The sequence below is a fragment of the Suricata suricatta genome, chromosome 2 (assembly GCF_006229205.1).
Source record: "Suricata suricatta isolate VVHF042 chromosome 2, meerkat_22Aug2017_6uvM2_HiC, whole genome shotgun sequence".
In the NCBI taxonomy this organism is placed as follows: Eukaryota; Metazoa; Chordata; class Mammalia; order Carnivora; family Herpestidae; genus Suricata; species Suricata suricatta.
The window spans coordinates 92396432-92414390 of NC_043701.1; positions in this window are offsets into that span (position 1 = coordinate 92396432).

The following is a 17959-nucleotide window of genomic DNA, read 5'->3' on the forward strand; positions in this document are numbered from 1 at the left end:
GTCCCTAATTCACAGATAATGAAAGCACCTTAAATATAGAAATGTCCTCCTCCAGAAGAAATCATAAAATGTATTGGGAAAGTACTGAAATGCATGTCTTGTGTAAGTGATTACTAGGAAATGTTGTGAACTTGACTCAGATTTAATGCTGTCCTTCTGCTTCTTTTTACTGTAAAATATAATTTACAGTCTATGTATAAAATGCTGCTTTTGTTATATGTGGGCAAAGGGGTCAGAAAAAACACTTGGTTATGTGATGTCCCTAACAATAAAGTCTATAAAATATTTATATATTTAAATGGTTTATATAATTGTGGAAAGAGAAGAGAAGATACAGACGATAAGGATTTAATTAGCTTGAGGGTTGAGTAACATCCAAGGGCGAATACCTCTCCTTGGAGAAAGACGTGATTTTCTGATGACATCACCCATTACAACATGCAGGATATAAAGAAGACATTGCAGTTGTTAGCCATGCCCTATAAAGTGAAGAGACAAGTGTCTGTTTCATTAGCTCATCATCAAGTTTTAGCCTTTAAAGTTGTTCAACACTGGCTTTTTAAGGCATTCACCAGTACATAGTTGGCCTATACCCCTCATTGGCTTAAAGTTTTAAATTTCTTCTCTATGGTAACTAAAAACATTCAATAAGAAATTAAAAAATTAACAAAGTTCATATAAGGAAAATTTTTGAATATGCTGTTAGTTTTCCTAGACTATGGTTACATAACATGAAAATGACAGAAGAAAGAAAAAAGAAGTAACAAAAAATCCATATCTGATAGTGGTTATATCATTTCCCTCTACACTTACCTGCATCCACCACTTGGGTGAATTATAAACCAAATTTGAGACGAACAAACAAAAGCAAATATGCTCTGAAGCAATATATTTACAGTAAGACCTCAAAAATTAATTAAGTCAAAAATCATGACTTCAAAATAAAAAATCACCAAGCATATGAAGAAATGGGACAGCACAAGTGATAGTTATCAGAAACAACAGATAGCAGATTTAGTTGTGCAAAAATTTCAGATATTCTAATTATCTGACACCAAATATAAAGTGTAAAAAACAATGTATAAATAAGAAACCAGAAATAATATAGAAATTTAAAAATCAGGCAGTTCTAACAAAGAAATATATAACATTTGTAGAAATGAAAAATATATATATTTGGATACAAAACCTCAGTGTACAGGGCACCTGGGTATCTCAAATTGGTTGAGTGTCTGACTCTTGGTTTCTGCTCAGGCCATGATCCCAGTGTTGTGGGATCCAGCCCTGTATTAGGCTCTGTGCTGAGCACGGAGCCTGCTTGGGATTCTCTATTTCTCTCTCTCTGCCCATCTCCCTCTGTAGCACTCTCTCTCAAAAGGAAAGAAGGAAGGAAGGAAGGAAGGAAGGAAGGAAGGAAGGAAGGAAGGCAGGCAGGAAGGCAGGAAGGCAGGAAGGCAGGAAGGCAGGAAGGAAGGAAGGAAGGAAGGAAGGAAGGAAGGAAGGAAGGAAGGAAGGAAAGAGAGAGAGAAAGAAAGAAAGAGAGAGAGAAAGAAAGAAAGAAAGACACCTCAACATATTGACAATAAATTTTTTTAACAACAAATTAAAAATGGAAGATGAGACCATAATTGAATTCATAGAAAAATCTAAAGATATTTTCCAGAAAGTAGAATGGGATAGGAAACATGGCGAAAAGCTAAAAACTATGAGAGATAAAATGAGTAGGCCTAATATCAATGTATATCAGAGTTCCAGTAATACAAAAAAGAGAGAATAGGGTGGAAGTTAATATCCAAAAAGATGATGACTGAGAATTTTGCACAAGTTGGAGAATCTTAAATTTAGAAATCGCAGTGAATCTCAAACAGGATAAATAATACTATCATAGTACATTGAAGCAAAGAAAAGATCTTAAACACAGCCAGAAAGAATAATATTCAGCAACGAAAAGAAGCAAGCTTGCTACAAAATGAATAAATGTCCAAAAAACATGCTGAGTTAAGGAAACCAGATGTAAAAGAAACCAGATATAAAAAAATGCGTAGTATGATTGCATTTATATAAAATGCAGATCAGGCAAATTTGTAGAGGGAAAAACACAAATCATCTGTGTCTGGAGATGGGAATAAATATTAACTGCAAATGGTAGACATATCAACCAAACATAATCCAAAAGAAAAGTGGATTAGCTAAAGTAATAAAGGATAAGACAGATTTTAAGATAAAAAGATTACCAGAAATACATCAAGTGATGATATAGTAATAAAAATTTTAAATCACTAGGTAGAATCAAAACTTCTAAACTTTTATGCAACTAATAATATAGATCAAAATACATAAAGAATTTACAGAACTACAAAATAACTACAAGATTACTACAGTCGGATATTTCTTTAATGGTTAGATTAAGCAGACAAATATATCAAACTATTGAAGATCCAAACAGCATATTTACTTATTTTAATCCAATGGACACATAAAATCCATTATACCTAACAAATGTTTCATGTATAAAGATAAATTTATAAAAGTTGCTAGAAAGCAAGCCTCAAAAAATTCAAAGGATTTATATCATGCAGACCACATTACCTGACTTCAATACATAATTTGGAAATAATTAGAAAGCCATCATATATTTGGAAACTAAAAACATACTTCCAATAAATAAAAAAAATAATGGAAATTTAAAATATTTAGAACTAAAAGATAATAAAATATAGGAGTAGCACATATCAAATCTTGAAGAACGTAGCTAAAGCATTACTTACACATTGATTGCCTTAAGAAATTTTATAATATAACATTAAAAATTAATAAACTAAGCAGCAATATGACATAACAGACAAAACCTAAGAAATGTAGTAAAAAGAAAAGAAAGACGGAAATTAATAAAAATTAAATAAAAAACAAATATATAGTACAGGTAGTCAAATGTCTAGACATTTTTAAAGAAATTACTAATATATAGAAAAACACTGATAAGATTTATTGAGAAAACAAAGGGAAATTTACAAATATTAGAAATGAAAAGGGGGTATAATAACAGAGACCAAAAGGTTATTAAGAGGATATTCTGAACAACTGATCTCATTACATTTCAAAACTCAGCTAAAATGAATAAATTTTTTAAATAATTCAACAAAATCAACTCAAGCAGATAGTAAAAATACTAATGAAGTAAAATTAAAAGTGGTCAGTAGTTTACAGTCATCCTGCAAGGAAAACACCAAGACTAAATGATGTGACAGGCAAGGTCTCCAGTCATTTTAGGATCCATATATATATATAAATCCAACAAGCATTCATCCAGAAAACTACCCAACTAATCTCTGAAACTGGTCAAAATGCGAGACCGAAAGAAAAGAAAGTCTCTAAGAGAAAAAGTAACTGGAGGCCAAATTCACTCTTAAACATAGATACACCTAATTAAAATACGAACAGACCAAGTCCAGCCATGCATATAAAAGTTAGGATTGAAATGGAAGATTAGCATCATATAGAAAAACAATGATTGAGTACATTAGCAGATTATAAGAGAGAAATCATTTAATCGTTGCAATAGGTGCACAAAAAGCACAGGAGAAATTGAGTGGCATCCATGATTTTGAAACATTGTAAACATACTGGAATAGAAATGAACCTGACAAATTGTATCTACAGAAAGAAGCTATGTTCCATATGGTGCTTGATGGCAAAATGCGAATGCATTCCTCTCATAAAAGCAACAATAAGACGAATATGTCTGCTGTCATCCCGCAGAGGTTAACAATTGCACAGGGTTTACCTTGCATCAAGTAGGATTTCTACATTGCATTTAGACAATGGATAGAGAATGAGGTGGGGTTCAAAATCCCAATGTTAATAGACTTTATCAGAGATGCAAATTGCAAATGACAAATTTTCTGGTGACTTGCAAATACTAATAATATCCCTAGAAAAGCTGCTTCAAGGGAATGTCAACACCCTCCCAATAATCTTTGCAGTGCAAAGCAAACCTTGTTTATTGTGCATGATTAGGCAATGCAATATTTCTGATAATAGTGTGAATTATTTGGAATTGGCCGGCTTCATATTCTGAAAACGATGGCAAGAATCTACAGCAGAACACTGAAAAAAATTGGTCTGTGTGTGGTCAGTGCTTCTTCGTCCTTTAAGGAAATATATATACATTGAAATATTTAACAGGTATCTAAATTGTAGCCAGTGAATATTGTACCAATATTTAACAGTATCTTTAAAAGGACATTGGAGGTCAAGTGTAAACACAAGTGCTTAAATTTAAAGAATCAGTTATTCTAAATTTTCACTACATTTCACTGACTGCCTAACCCCTAAAATATGATCCTTTTTTTTAAACATTTATTTATAATTGAGAAACAGAGAAAGACAGAGCTGAGCATGGGAGGGGCAGAGAGAGGGGGAGACACAGAATCCAAAGCAGGCTCCAGGTTCTGAGCTGTCAGCACAGAGGCCAATGTGGGGCTCTAACCCATGAGCAGTGAGATCAAGACCTGAGCCGAAATCAAATGCTCAGCTGACTGAGCCACCCAGGTGCCCATGATTCTTTTTAAGAAAGTCCTCCCTTCCATCCTTTCCCTCTCCTTTCTTTCTTTCTCTCTTAGAGAGAGAGAGTGGGAAAGGAAGGAAGGGAGGGAGGGAAGAAGAGAGAAAGGAAATGGAAAAATGGAAATATCAATTCAGTGAACTACAGAAGAGTAAAGAATTACTTTTCTCCCATTTATTTAGACATAAACTTATATAAGGTACAATATGGAGATGCTGGGATGTACCAATATTCAGTTTATTTCAAAAACCATATTGAGCACCTGTGATGCTTGAGGCACAATGCTGAGCACCGGGTATGAAGATGACAAGACAAGAATTTTAAATTTAGTGGAAATTGGAAGAATTTCACCCTCTAAAAAGGGCATTTAGGCAACTAAAAAGGCACTTTGCAGACATCTGAGTAACAGGTGAAGAGACACTTTGAAAAGTATTATGAATACTCTATGTACAAAGTTTAACACCAAAATGAATTTTCAGTCAATATTGATATGATACACCTATGCCTGGTTCCTCCCAGATAAAGAAAAATAATTAGATTATAATGCAAATGAATAACTTGAAGAAATAATTTTAAAATGACTAATTTGGTAGTAGAAAAACATACCTATATTACTTGGTCTTTTTATAAATATATGATGTGTTGTCATAGAAGAATGTGTTTTTATTTTTAAAAAAATCTTTTTAATGTTTTTTATTTTTATTTTTGAGAGAGAGAGAGTGAGCAGGGGAGGGGCAGAGAGAGAGGGAGACACAGAATCCGAAGACAGGCTCCAGGCTCTGAGCTAGCTGTTGGCACAGAGCCTGATGCAGGGCTTAACCCACAAACGTGAGATCATGACCTGAGCCAAAGTTGGATGCTCAACCAACGGAGCCACCCAGGTGCCCCAGGTGTTTTTAAAAGCTAGATATTTTGCTCCATGATCAACCATTTTCGAGCTCAGATGCACATACCAGTAATTTGAGTCTGAGCTTGTCAAGGAAGAGCTGTCCTTTCTAAAAGGATAATCAATGACCAAGGAAATAATAATGACCAAGGAAAGAATGAGGTCTGGGAAGAACTTGCTGTAGGACCCAACAGAAAACGTTTTGGTGACTTGGAGGACTATAATGCTCTAAGCCTTAAAAGGAATAGTAGCCAAAATGTACTGAGCACTTATGTTCCGGGAGCTCTATGCCAAGCACTGAATACATGTCTTTCCATTTTAATCTCACGATTTAGATTTTGGTCTGATAAATGCCTATATGTAAATTCTGGTCAAACAATTTTACTTCCTGTCCACTGACCATAGCAAGGTCTAAATAGTCAATACTTTTACTCAAAAGGTATATCAGAAATTAATGAGATTGTCATAAACTCTAGGTATACCTTCTTTGCGCCCCAGAACTCCCCTATGAGTGGTCAGACTGAAGTCAGGTCCTTTGAGGTGCTACTTCACCTTCACTGTCCTGTTCAAATGGATCTTGTAAGAATGGAGCAAAAGCTAGAATGTCCTTTCAAATAAACTAGGACACATTTAAGATGGTGGACTTTACTAAGAAAAGAGGCCTAAATATAGGGATATCATCCTTGTGGGAAAAATAAATGAAATCGCCCTTCTACAAAAAATTCAAGAATGGTTGTTAAGGAAGCAAAAAGTTCATTTCCTTGATCTACCAATTTAATGTCTAAGAATTTTTTGGAGTTCAGTCTAAATAGAGGTATACACAAACATGTGTGACCAAGAATATTCAACAGATTGTTTATAAGAGCAAAAGAATGTGGAAACAAGTCTAAATTTCCAACAATGGAGCAATGGATAGTTCTGTCTTAGGATAGAATAACAGGTAGCTATTTTAAATAATATCATAAAGGAGAGTTTCTAAATCTTAGGATTGCTGACACTCTGGGCTGCATAATTCTTTGTCATGCGGCCTGTCCCATGCACTGGCATATGTGTTAGCAGCGTCCTTAGCTTCTACCCAGTAGATGCCAGAAGCAAAAATTGTTTTCAGATGTTACCAAACGTCCTCAGGGGGTAAAAACTGCCTGGTTGGGAATCAGTGTTATAAAAGAATATTTATGGTCTTGGGAAAATGTCCATAATGAGCTAAAAGATGAAAGAAGAAGACCACAAAACAGTGTGACAAATATTTCTCTTTATATGCGCACGCACACACACACACACACACACACACACACAGAAAAAGTAAGAAAAAGAGACATTTTTTAAAAAAGGATTGGAAGGATAGTCACAAAAGCATTAGTGAAAATTATTTCTTGTGATGAGATTCTCTCTCTCTTCGTTTCTCTCTCTCTCTCCACTATTCAGTGTTATCTAAATTTTCTGAGTTGAACTTTTATTCTTTTCATAATAAGGAAAAATGAGTACTCCTTATGAACATCACTAAAAAGACATTTGTTATCAGTATGACAATGTATCTGCTTCTGAAACAAAGGACTGTCAGTGACTAAGGGATGCAATTATAATTACTAATGCATTTTCCAAAAGAGTCTTCAGCTGTAGGGATTAAGAAAGGTCTAGAGACGGGGAGAATGGATCGTGCCCACTGAGTATGTCCCCCTCGTCAAACGAAGCCATTAGCTTACCTGCTCAATGTTGTTTGAAATTTTAGAATTCCAGGTGGAATTAGCCCCTAGTCAATTTGCAATACGTAAATGGAAAACCAACATTCCTGTGGTATTGTGCTCAACAAATCTACTCTCCTGAGTGTTTGTGTGTGAAGATTATGAGAAGAAAATCCACAGACACTTATAAAACATTTGGGTTGAAGATCACAGGCACTGTTCTATTTCCTCACATTTCCCATGCTTCAGCTTTCTCACTTGTACACACGCATGTGTGCACAGACACACAACACACAAACATTTCCAGAGAAATCTTTAGTGGTAATAAGGCTGCTTATTACCAGACGTAGAAGAGGTGGGTCTGAACAAGAAATGTCCAGAACCTGACTTGAAGATGCTTGGCGCCCACAGTATGCCAACAGTAGCATGCTATCTTTCATCTTCTCTATGGCACTCCTTTTCCTTTTAAGTTTATTTTGTTTTTTAGAGAGAGAGAGAGAGTACATGTGTGAGAGGGGTAGGGACAGAGAGAGGGAGAGAGGGAGAGAGAGAGAGAGAGAGAGAGAGAGAGAGAGAGAGAATTCCAAGCAGGCTCTGGCACTGTCAGCATGGAGTGCAACACAAGGCTCTATCTCAAGAACCATGAGATCATGACCTAAGCCAAAAATCAAGAGTGGATCCCTTAACTGAGTGAGCCACTCAGCTGCCCCCTCTCTGGCACTTCTATCTGAAATTCTTAGATTACTGTTGGGAAGGACAGTGTTCTACCAAGGAAGAGAACCAAACGTGTGCACAAAAATGCAGTCAGGGACGAGATGGCACATCACCTACCTTCCCATTCTACCCTGCCTAGCCCAAACACTGCCATACAGCTGGTCCCGCTGCAAATAAGTCCTTCTCAAACTGGTTCTCTAGAAATCAACCACTGCGTGCAGAAATTCTATCTAAATGTAAAGCTTCAAAGCATTTCCCACATGGCAAGTATTTAAAATATCCAAGTTTCTACTGAACTGTGATGATTTGTTCCTCTGAGTAACTTTCAACACGAGAATGCAGGGAAAAGTGAAACCTTGGGAATATAAATTGGTGCAGCCACTGTGGAAAACAGTATGGAAATTCCCTCAAAAACTAAAAATAGGACAACCATACAACCCAGCAATTCTGCTTCTGAGTAAATATCCAATAGAATTGAAATCAGGATCTTGAGGAGAAATCTGCACTTCCATGTTCACTGAAGCAAGTGAAGCAACTTAAATGTCCATCAAGAGACATATGCAAAAACAAACTATGGCATACACATACAACGTATATGTTTCTCCAGCCTTTAAGAAGAAGAAAATCCTGCATTTGTGTCAACATGGGTGAACTTGGGGACATTATACTAACTGAAATAAGCCAGACAGAAAGACAAATACTATATTATACCACTTATATATAAACTCTAAAATAGTCAAACTCCTAGAAGCAGAGAGTCGAATGGTAGTTGCTAGAGCCCAGAAGGAAGGACAGATGGGGGAAATATTAGTCAAAGGTAGAAAGTTCTAGAGACTTACTGTACAGCATAGTGCCTACTGTTATCAATATTGCATTGGATATTTAAATTTTTGCAAAGAGGGTAGATCTTATGTTAAGTGTTATTATCACAAAATAAAATAAAATAAGTAAAGCAGAGGAAAAAGAGAAAACCCAGGATCCTTAGAAAATGTGACTGAACATTCTCCAATACTGTCATTCTGTCCTTTTTAAAGACAAACTTTGTCTGGATCTGTGTTTACAGAAAACTATTTTTTCTTATCATTATAAAAGTAAAAATTACTTTTTACCCATGAGGATAATATGCATGTTTTCTATTTTATGTAATTTTTTTAGAAAGTATGCTAGAAAACTATCCTAATAACTAGATTTCTCTTGGGAGAGAAACCTTGATAACCTTGAAAAATTGCTCTATAATATTCTTATGATGGATTTGAGAATTACATACTCCTTGAGACTAGTTCTGGACAAAGGATCTAGGAAGCCCGCCGAAAGTACTTGTAGGTAACTCTGACTGATAGAGGAAGGGAGAATTGTGTCCCTGCATCCACTGACCCAGGGTGGAATGTTTTCTCTGTGAGGGAAAAGTCTTTGGGTATGTTTTTCAGGGAAGAGAAAGTGCAAAGCAGGATGAAGAAAGACCGAAGCTGAGGAGATTTAGTAGGAAGAATACATTTTTCCATAATACTCTTAGAAGTTAGGCCAAGCATTCCTCAGGGGAGCCAATTCATTAGTCTGTTCATTCTTGATGAATTCAGTATGAAAATGAGCAGAGAGAATGTTCTGCCCTTTTGCCAAGAGAGACAAAAATATTTCCCTTGCAAAGTTTGAAGAGCAGAATTAAACTCATTAAGCATTTCTAAGATCCCACTCCTATCTCATTGTCACTTTGTTTCCTTGCCTGGATAAAATGACCTTCTTGACAGCCCCATGTACACTGCAAAAGAGTTTGAAGAAAAGCCTAGTTTTATTCTATGGAAAATACGGTAACCAGTTAGGTAAGAGCATGGGGGTGATAAAGAAGCAAGTGTATCAGGAAGGCAGTAACTTTCTAAGACTGGCTGCTCCTTCTTAATTTGTTTGGAGCCCAGGAGTGCCTGGGTGGCTCAATTGGTTAAGCATTGGACTCCTGGTTTGGGCTCAGGTCATGATTTTGCAGTGGTGAGATAGAGCCCCACATGGGGCTCTGCACTGAGCATGGAGCCCGCTTAAGATTCTCTCTCTCTCAATCTCTCTCTCTCTCTCCTTCTCCCCCTCCCACCATTCCTCCCTCCCTCTGCCTCCATGCCTTTCTCTAAACAATAAAATAATAATAATACATTTAGTTTGTTCTGAGCCTCATAGTTCCTTGAAACCAGCAAGATAAAAATCTGTAGGGTACTGAGTGGCTTAGATCATGGCACACACGGAAAAAAACAAAAACATCTACACACACACAGCATACACACCCACTCACCAAAACCATCACTAACCAAGAAATCCATGTAAATACCAAAACTATGCAGATTACAAGACAGAAGATCACATTTTGAAAGCCAATCATAGTCAAAGATGCAGAAAGCCCTAAGCAGGTTACACTTTCTTCTCTGGTGTATTCTATTAGCATTTTCAGGAATGTTGCCATGTAGAGAAGACTACACAGCCTGCCAAATCATTCTAGAAGCAAAATGAAAAAGGATTCATCAACAATAAGAGGACAAATATTGAGTATTACGATTACCCATCAGTGCACAATTCTCACAAAATTCCCATTTTTTAATAATAACCTACTTTGCCCATAGCCTCACAAAAAATGGAAGAGAAATGTGCTCTAAAACAAGTATCTCAGAAACCAGGTCATTTATGCCACCAAGTATTGACACTGCTTAGCTTCTGCTGCTAAAGCAAGCCTTCATGTTAGGCCATATATATTCCTCATTTCCTCCTTCAGTAGAATGTAGCATCTTAAAAAATCCCTTCATTTGTTTTTAGCTGCTATCTTCTTTCCTTTGCTACAACTTGATATTGGTATCATACCTGTGCTTTTATTTTCATTAGAAGGAAAATAACTTTAGTTCTGTTATTTATAAGACTTAAAATTTATTCTTAGTTGGGGCACCTCGGGGGCTCAGTCGGTTAAGCATCCAACTTTAGCTCAGGTCATGATCTCATGATTCGTGAGTTCAAGCCCCTGACTGGGCTCCCTGGTGACAGCAGAGAGCCCACTTTGGATCCTCTTTCCCCCTCTCTCTGCCCCTTCCCTGCTTGTGCTCTCTCTCTCTCAAAAATAAATAAGCATTAAAAAAGGTAAACTTAAAAAAAAATAAAATTTACTCTTGGCAAGACTCTCCAGTCCCAGAACTAAATATCACTTCTTTGTTCTCACCCTCAAACACCCTCCCTACTAAGTGACAGTTTTATGTCCAGCTTTTGCCCATCAATGCAGCCTCTGTGGGAGTCTGCCTAAATATGACCAACCATCTATGTGCCTGTTTCAAAATAGTAACTCAGTTAGAAAGTTTAAAAAGTTAGACATTCTAGCTAACATTCTGTGTAATTCTTTCTACTTTAATCCTTTGTATATATGTATTTCAAAAAAATACTGCTTTCTATAATTTGAAGATCATTAATTTCCTTAGTTTCCTCTGTAAGTGATGAAAATCTAGCAAGAATCTAAGTAGACAGATCCTGTTCTTTAAGAGTTGACTGGTCTTTAAGTTAATTAAAGGGAATTAAATGAGATATATATAACACTTCGAGCACAGGATATGAAATCTATTAGGAACCCAATGCACGTTAACTTACATTAACTTAGCTCTTCATATCTAATTCTAACTTCTTTCCTATCTTCTCTTTATAAGATTAAGGCAGCTCCATTTACAGACTGTGACTCTTATCTAGAGGAGGCTCAGGCTCTCCTCTATCTCATCTTCCATGTGGTTTAGTTTTTATTGTGGAATCTTTCTAATGTCAGATGTTGCCAGGCAGTTTTTTCTGGCTGGATTAATTTAGTACTAGTTCAAACAAAAATATGTCCAAACGGTTTGTACTTCACTGACATTGCTTTTCTTCCAAAATAAATATGTTTTAATTTTGTGTCAAAAGACTTATGATGTGGTTCCAGACCTTTATAGAGCTGTGAGTGATCATAAACTTAGTAGCTTAAGAAATTCATTACTCATTATTAGTGTAAATACATGGAGAGTGAACAACAGTGATTGATAAAGTACTGTATGAAAAAAACAACTCCAAATTAATTGGAGGGGGAAAGGTATGAGTTGCAAATGGTAAGCGGACAAGAAAGAAGTCTGACTTCTTTTTGGAGTTCTTTCTTATCCAAATAGTCCATGGAAAATATGACCCTCAATCTTCAGGGGGAAACGGATATACCATAATGTGAAAACATGGAAACACATTATTGAAATTAACCATTCTGATGAATACTCACTCTCCTGAGATTTGACAGATTTATACAATTTTGGACTAACAGTTAGCAAAATATGAAATGCTTTACATTATAGTTTACCCAGAAGAAAATAAAACTAAAAAATGCTAGATTAACAGTACTGGCTTCAGAAGATCTTTTAATATTTAATTGTGAAATGTTTTATGATTTCCTGATTTCTATTATCTGAGTTTACTTATATAGGCTGGGGAAATTGCCAAGATACTTGTTTTTGGTAAGAAGGGAACACTATTCAAAGTAATAGATTTTAGAACAATTTTCTTTTACCAAAGCTTTCTATAATGTTCCATCCTATTTTATAATCACATTAAAATGTCAAAGAACTTTATGGATTGTCCTATGATGCTAATGTTATACTTTCAGAAATACCCACCATACTTGGAAGAAGTGGCATGGCAGTATTATTAACAATGCTTTTGTTATTAACAGGAATATGTAAGAGGGGAATTCAGTGAAAATGACTGGCATCCAACTCCATAGCTAATCTTTTCTTCAGTTAAAGTTGTGGATTCTAATCAGTGGCTCAGAAGGAATGAGGTTGGTGAATCTGACAGAAGAGTTTTTGAGAAACGTTTATTACACAAAAAGCTTTTGAATGAAAAAGTAGGCCTTTCAATGGGATGGCATCTCTCTCAGATATTTTACTCATTTCCAGTAAGTCCTTCTCAAAAATGAACACTGCTTCTAACTGAACAATCACAGTATTTCAACACACCCAAGGCAAACTGGGTAGGGAGGGCTGAATTATGATGAAAGCCTGTACTATTATGACCTTTCTCATGACCATAATTGACGGATATGCCCCTGAAACATTTTGCAGAGCTGTTGATATATTTAGAAATGTGCCTGTGACTCATTATGCCCATAATTTGGCAGTAAATAGGGGCAGATTACCCCACTGGCTATGGAGACAACTCACTGCCCAAGGATGTGGTTTTTTCATGTGTAATCACCTTTTGTAGAATGTACAGTTGTTTCCTTTGTGGAACTATAGAGGCTTGGCTCAGAGCTTCATAAACTATACTCGATTTTTTTATCAGAATAATTATCAAAATAATCTAGATCAAAACATTTCTACATCCATTCATACCATTCTGGTATGAATTCAAGTGAAAAGTACTAACAAATCTTTTACTTGAAAGCTTATACAGACCTTTGGCTTCATCCTGGGATGTAGAAATGAGGAAAGAGTGTCCCTTCTACACTATCAACAAGAAGATGCTAGATAAACTATAAATCTTGATTTTTTTGAGCCTAGAGAAGTAAGTTTACATGGTGTTCAGCCAGTCTAAACTCTAAGAAGAGATGGTATCTTTAAGGAGAGAGAGAATATAAGCACAGGCTTACTAGTTGAGAACAGAAGAAATCCAGGGCTGTCATCCAAGTGGGTAAGAAACACCCAGTTCAATTTTTCAATAATTTTTTTTTTAAATTCAGGAAATTTCAGATCAAGAATGTATACCATCTCAGTTATTCTTTTCTGTGATGGTGATTCTCCACTAATAAAACAAAGAACACTTTTCCTGCCAGAGGTAGCAAGAACCCAATGAAAAGCAACAGCAGTCTACTACTGTAGGAGTGGCAAGAACACAGAGAAACACCCTCTGAAGTACAGATACACAAAGAGGGTCTATTGCTAAGGGCGGAACAACAACATTGAGAACAACCTACTGGCAAATGAGACCACACCCTAAACACGAGGTAATGCAAGAGGAGTTTGCTGCCAGGGATACAGTGAATGAACCCATAACAACAACCAAATCCAAACCTTGGTCACTTCTGAGTATATTGACCTACCACCCCACAATAACGGCCTAACAGAAGACAGATAAACCTATTTCCAAGCATAAATACTTGTTTTCTCACTCTCTAATATCCTACACAGGATACCCACAATTCAATAAAAAATTATGAGCTGTACAAAAAAGCAAAACAACTTACTGATATGAGAAAAAGCAATTGACAGAATGAGAGATGACCCATATGTTGAGCCATAACATAGTGAATCTAAAATCACTACAACAAACATATCAAAGACTATTAAGAAAGGTGGTCAACGTGCATGAACACATTTGAACTTTGGTGGAGATATGAAACTCCAAGAGTCAAATGGAAATGCTAGAAACAAATTCACAGAAACAGAAATGAAGAAAAACCTCAACTTTTATTCACATGGACATCTTGCAGCTGAAAAAAACTCAACAAATGTGAAGATAGTTCATAGCAATTACCTAAACTGAAATACAAAGAGAAAGAGAATAAAACCATTGAGAGCATCCAAGGGCTACAAGACGATAATCAAGTGATCTAAGTTACACCAGTTGAAGAGGACAAGAGACGGGGTACCTGGGTGGCTCAGTCGGTTGGGCGTTTGGCTTCAGCTCAGATCATGATCTCACGGTTTGTGGGTTCAAGCCCGGCATTAAGCTCTGTGCTGACAGCTAGCCTGGCACCTGTCTTCGGATTCTGTGTCTCCCTCTCTCTCTGATCCTCCCCTACTGATGCTCTCTCTTCTCTCTATCTCTCTCAAAAATAAATAAAATGTTAAATATTAAAAAAAAAAGAAGAAGAAGAAGACAAGAGAGAATGGGACAGAATAAATACTTGAAGATATGATGGTCATTGTGTGGATCCCAGAAACTCAGAGATTTCGAAGCAGAAAATAGAATTAAACTATATATATTTTTTTAATGCCACTAAAAGAAAATTGACTGTCTAAAGCAAAAATAGTACAAATTTATTGTTTGTATATATATATATATATATATGGTGTTAAAAACCAAAAAGAGGGGCACCAGCATGGCTCAGTTGGTTAAGTGTCTCAACTTTGGTTTCGGCTCAGGTCATAAACTTGAAGTTCATGGTTTCGAGACCCTGCTCTTCACCTCTGTCAGGGATCCTGCTTAGGATTTTTGCTCTCCTTATCTCTCTCTGTCTCTCTGCCACTTGAGCACATACTTTATCTCTTGCTCTCTCAATATGTTTTTTAAATAAACATTAAAAAAAAATTTTTTAACAAAAAGAAAATCATATAACAAGAATGAAAAGGCCCTATTACATATAGAATAACAAAGGACAACATATTTCTCATCTGAAAGTATGGGAAAATAAATAAAAATAAAGCCAGATTAAAGAGTTTTACAGATGAAGAAAAGATGAACAAATTAATTACCAATACACAATGCATTATAAAATGTAAAAAGTTCTTCAAGCAAAATGATTACAAGTCAGAAACATAGATTTATACCAAGGACTAAAGATATCTGGAAATGGTTAAAATGAAAGTAAACACAAAAGATTTTTCTCTTATTTTTAATGCCACTAAAAGAAAATTGACTGTCTAAAGCAAAAATAGTACAAATTTATTGTTTGTTTATAGAATATATAAAAGGAAAATCTATGGCAAAAATAACTCAAAGACTGGGAGAGTGGAAGTGAAAGTCTACTGTTGTTGGTAAAGTTCTCAAGCCTACACGTTCAGAGGCATAACATTGCATGAATAGCGACTACAATAATTACCAATATATATTGCCAATTCTATGGTATGAGATAAAAATATTTTTAAAAAGCAGTAAAAATTTTAATAATGGAGATATGTAAACCGAAGAAAAGGGGAACAAAGAAAATGAAATAGAAAATAACAAGCAAGATGAAATATTTTAATCAAACCATTATTATATTAAACCAATAATTATATAATCAATAATTATATTAAAGACAAATGGTCAAAACAAACTAAATAAAAATTATATTTCTAGATTAGAAGAGAAGAAAAAGCAAGATGTAAATATATGCTGATTATAATAAAACCAGTCTAAATATAAAGACTCAAATAGGTTAAAAGCAAAGTATAGAAAAGACATACCATCAAAACCCTAACCAAAAGAAAGATGTAGTAATTATATCAATATCAGACAAAATGAATTTCAGAACAAGGAGTATTTTTATGGTTGAAGAGTGACATTACAATCCTCAATGTGTATGTGCTAACAACACAGATTCAAAATACAAATGCAAAAACTGATAGAACTGAAAGCAGAAATGGACAAATTTACAGTTAGAGCTGGAAATTTAAATATCCCTCTGTCTCTATAGTTGATAAAATGAGTAGCAAGAGAATCAGTGAGAATATGGGACCTGAACAAAACTAGCAACCAACTTGAAGTAATAAGTTTTTTTAAAACAGACCAACAACACGATACCCATTCTTTTCAAGTGAACAAGGAACATTTGACAAAATAGACCATATTCAGGTGTATTAAGCAAATCTCAACCAATTAGTAATAATTAAAATCATACAGAATATGTTCTATGATACTAAAATAACAAAATTAGAAATTAGTAACAAAAAATTGAAAATTCCCACGTTTGGAATTAAACAGACATAAATATTATAAACATACAAACAATTTCTCTTAAGAGAAATTTGCAGAATTAAATGTCTGTATTAGAAAAAGAAAACAGGGGCTCAAATCAGTTATTTAAGCTTTTACCTTAAGAAAATAAAGTACAAATTAAACCCAATGCAAATAGAAGAAAATTATAAAAATGAGAAGAGAAAAATCAACCAAATATTATGAGGAAATTAATGGGTACAATCACTGAGACCAAAAACTGTTTTTTTAAACGATGAATAAAATTAATAAACCTCTAAGCATATTGACAAAAAGTAAAATAAGAAGAAGAAATTAATATGCAGGGAGGAGATATAAATATTAGTAATTCAACAACTAAAAAGGAATGGACAAATTCCTTGAAAGACTAACTGCCAACATTTACTTAAGAATAGGTAATATAAATAATTATATATCTCTTACAGAAATTAAGTTTGTAGTTAAGAGTTTCGAACAAGAAAAATTCTAGGACCAGCTGGACTGACTGTCAAATTTTACCAAATACTTAAGAAAGAAATAATTTGAATTATACACAAAATCTCCCAAACACTAGAGAAGGGCACGCTTTCCAACCCATGTTATGAGGCCAGCATTATCCTGATACCAGAACCAGATAAAATTGAAATGAATAGAAAACTACAAACCAATATCTTTCATCAATATGAGTGTAAAAATCTTCAGCAAAATCTTAGCAAGTAAAATCCAGAATTATATACAAACATAATAATATATCATCACCAAGTGAGGTGGTTCTGGGAATAAAGAGGTGGTTCAACATTAGAAAATTAATTAGTTTGATTCACCATGTGAATACATTCAAGAAGAAACCCATATGATTATCTCAATAGATGCAGAAAACTAATTTGACAAAAGTAATCAACCATTAATCATGAAAATTCTCAGAAAGGAATAAAGAGAACTTTCTCAGTCTATCAAAGTACCTCTATGAAAACAATACAGCTAAATCATACTTAGTGTAGAAAGACTGAATGTTTTCCTGCTAAGATCATGAAAAAGTCAAGGGTAACTTCTGTCTTCACTTCTGTTTAACACTATATTGAAAGTTGTAGTTAGTAAAAAAAAAATAAAAAATAATAAAAAAAACAAACAAATTAATAGCATTAAGAATTGGAACAGAAAAAAGCTATTATTTGCAGACAACAACAAAAAAAACCATAAAAGACTTTACAAAAACTCTTGTAGAATGTCACAAATCCCGGCAAATATATAAATTCAGTTTTATTTCAATATATTGATAATAAACAAGTAGAAATTAAATTATTATAGTAATAGTAAATTTTTTCTAAAGTATATTTATTTTTTTAATAGTTTATTGTCAAATTGGTTTACATACAACACCCAGTGCTCTTCCACATAAGTGCCCTCCTCCATCACTACCACCTCTTTTCCCCCCTCCCCCTTCCCCTTCAACCCTCAGTTCATTTTCAGTATTCC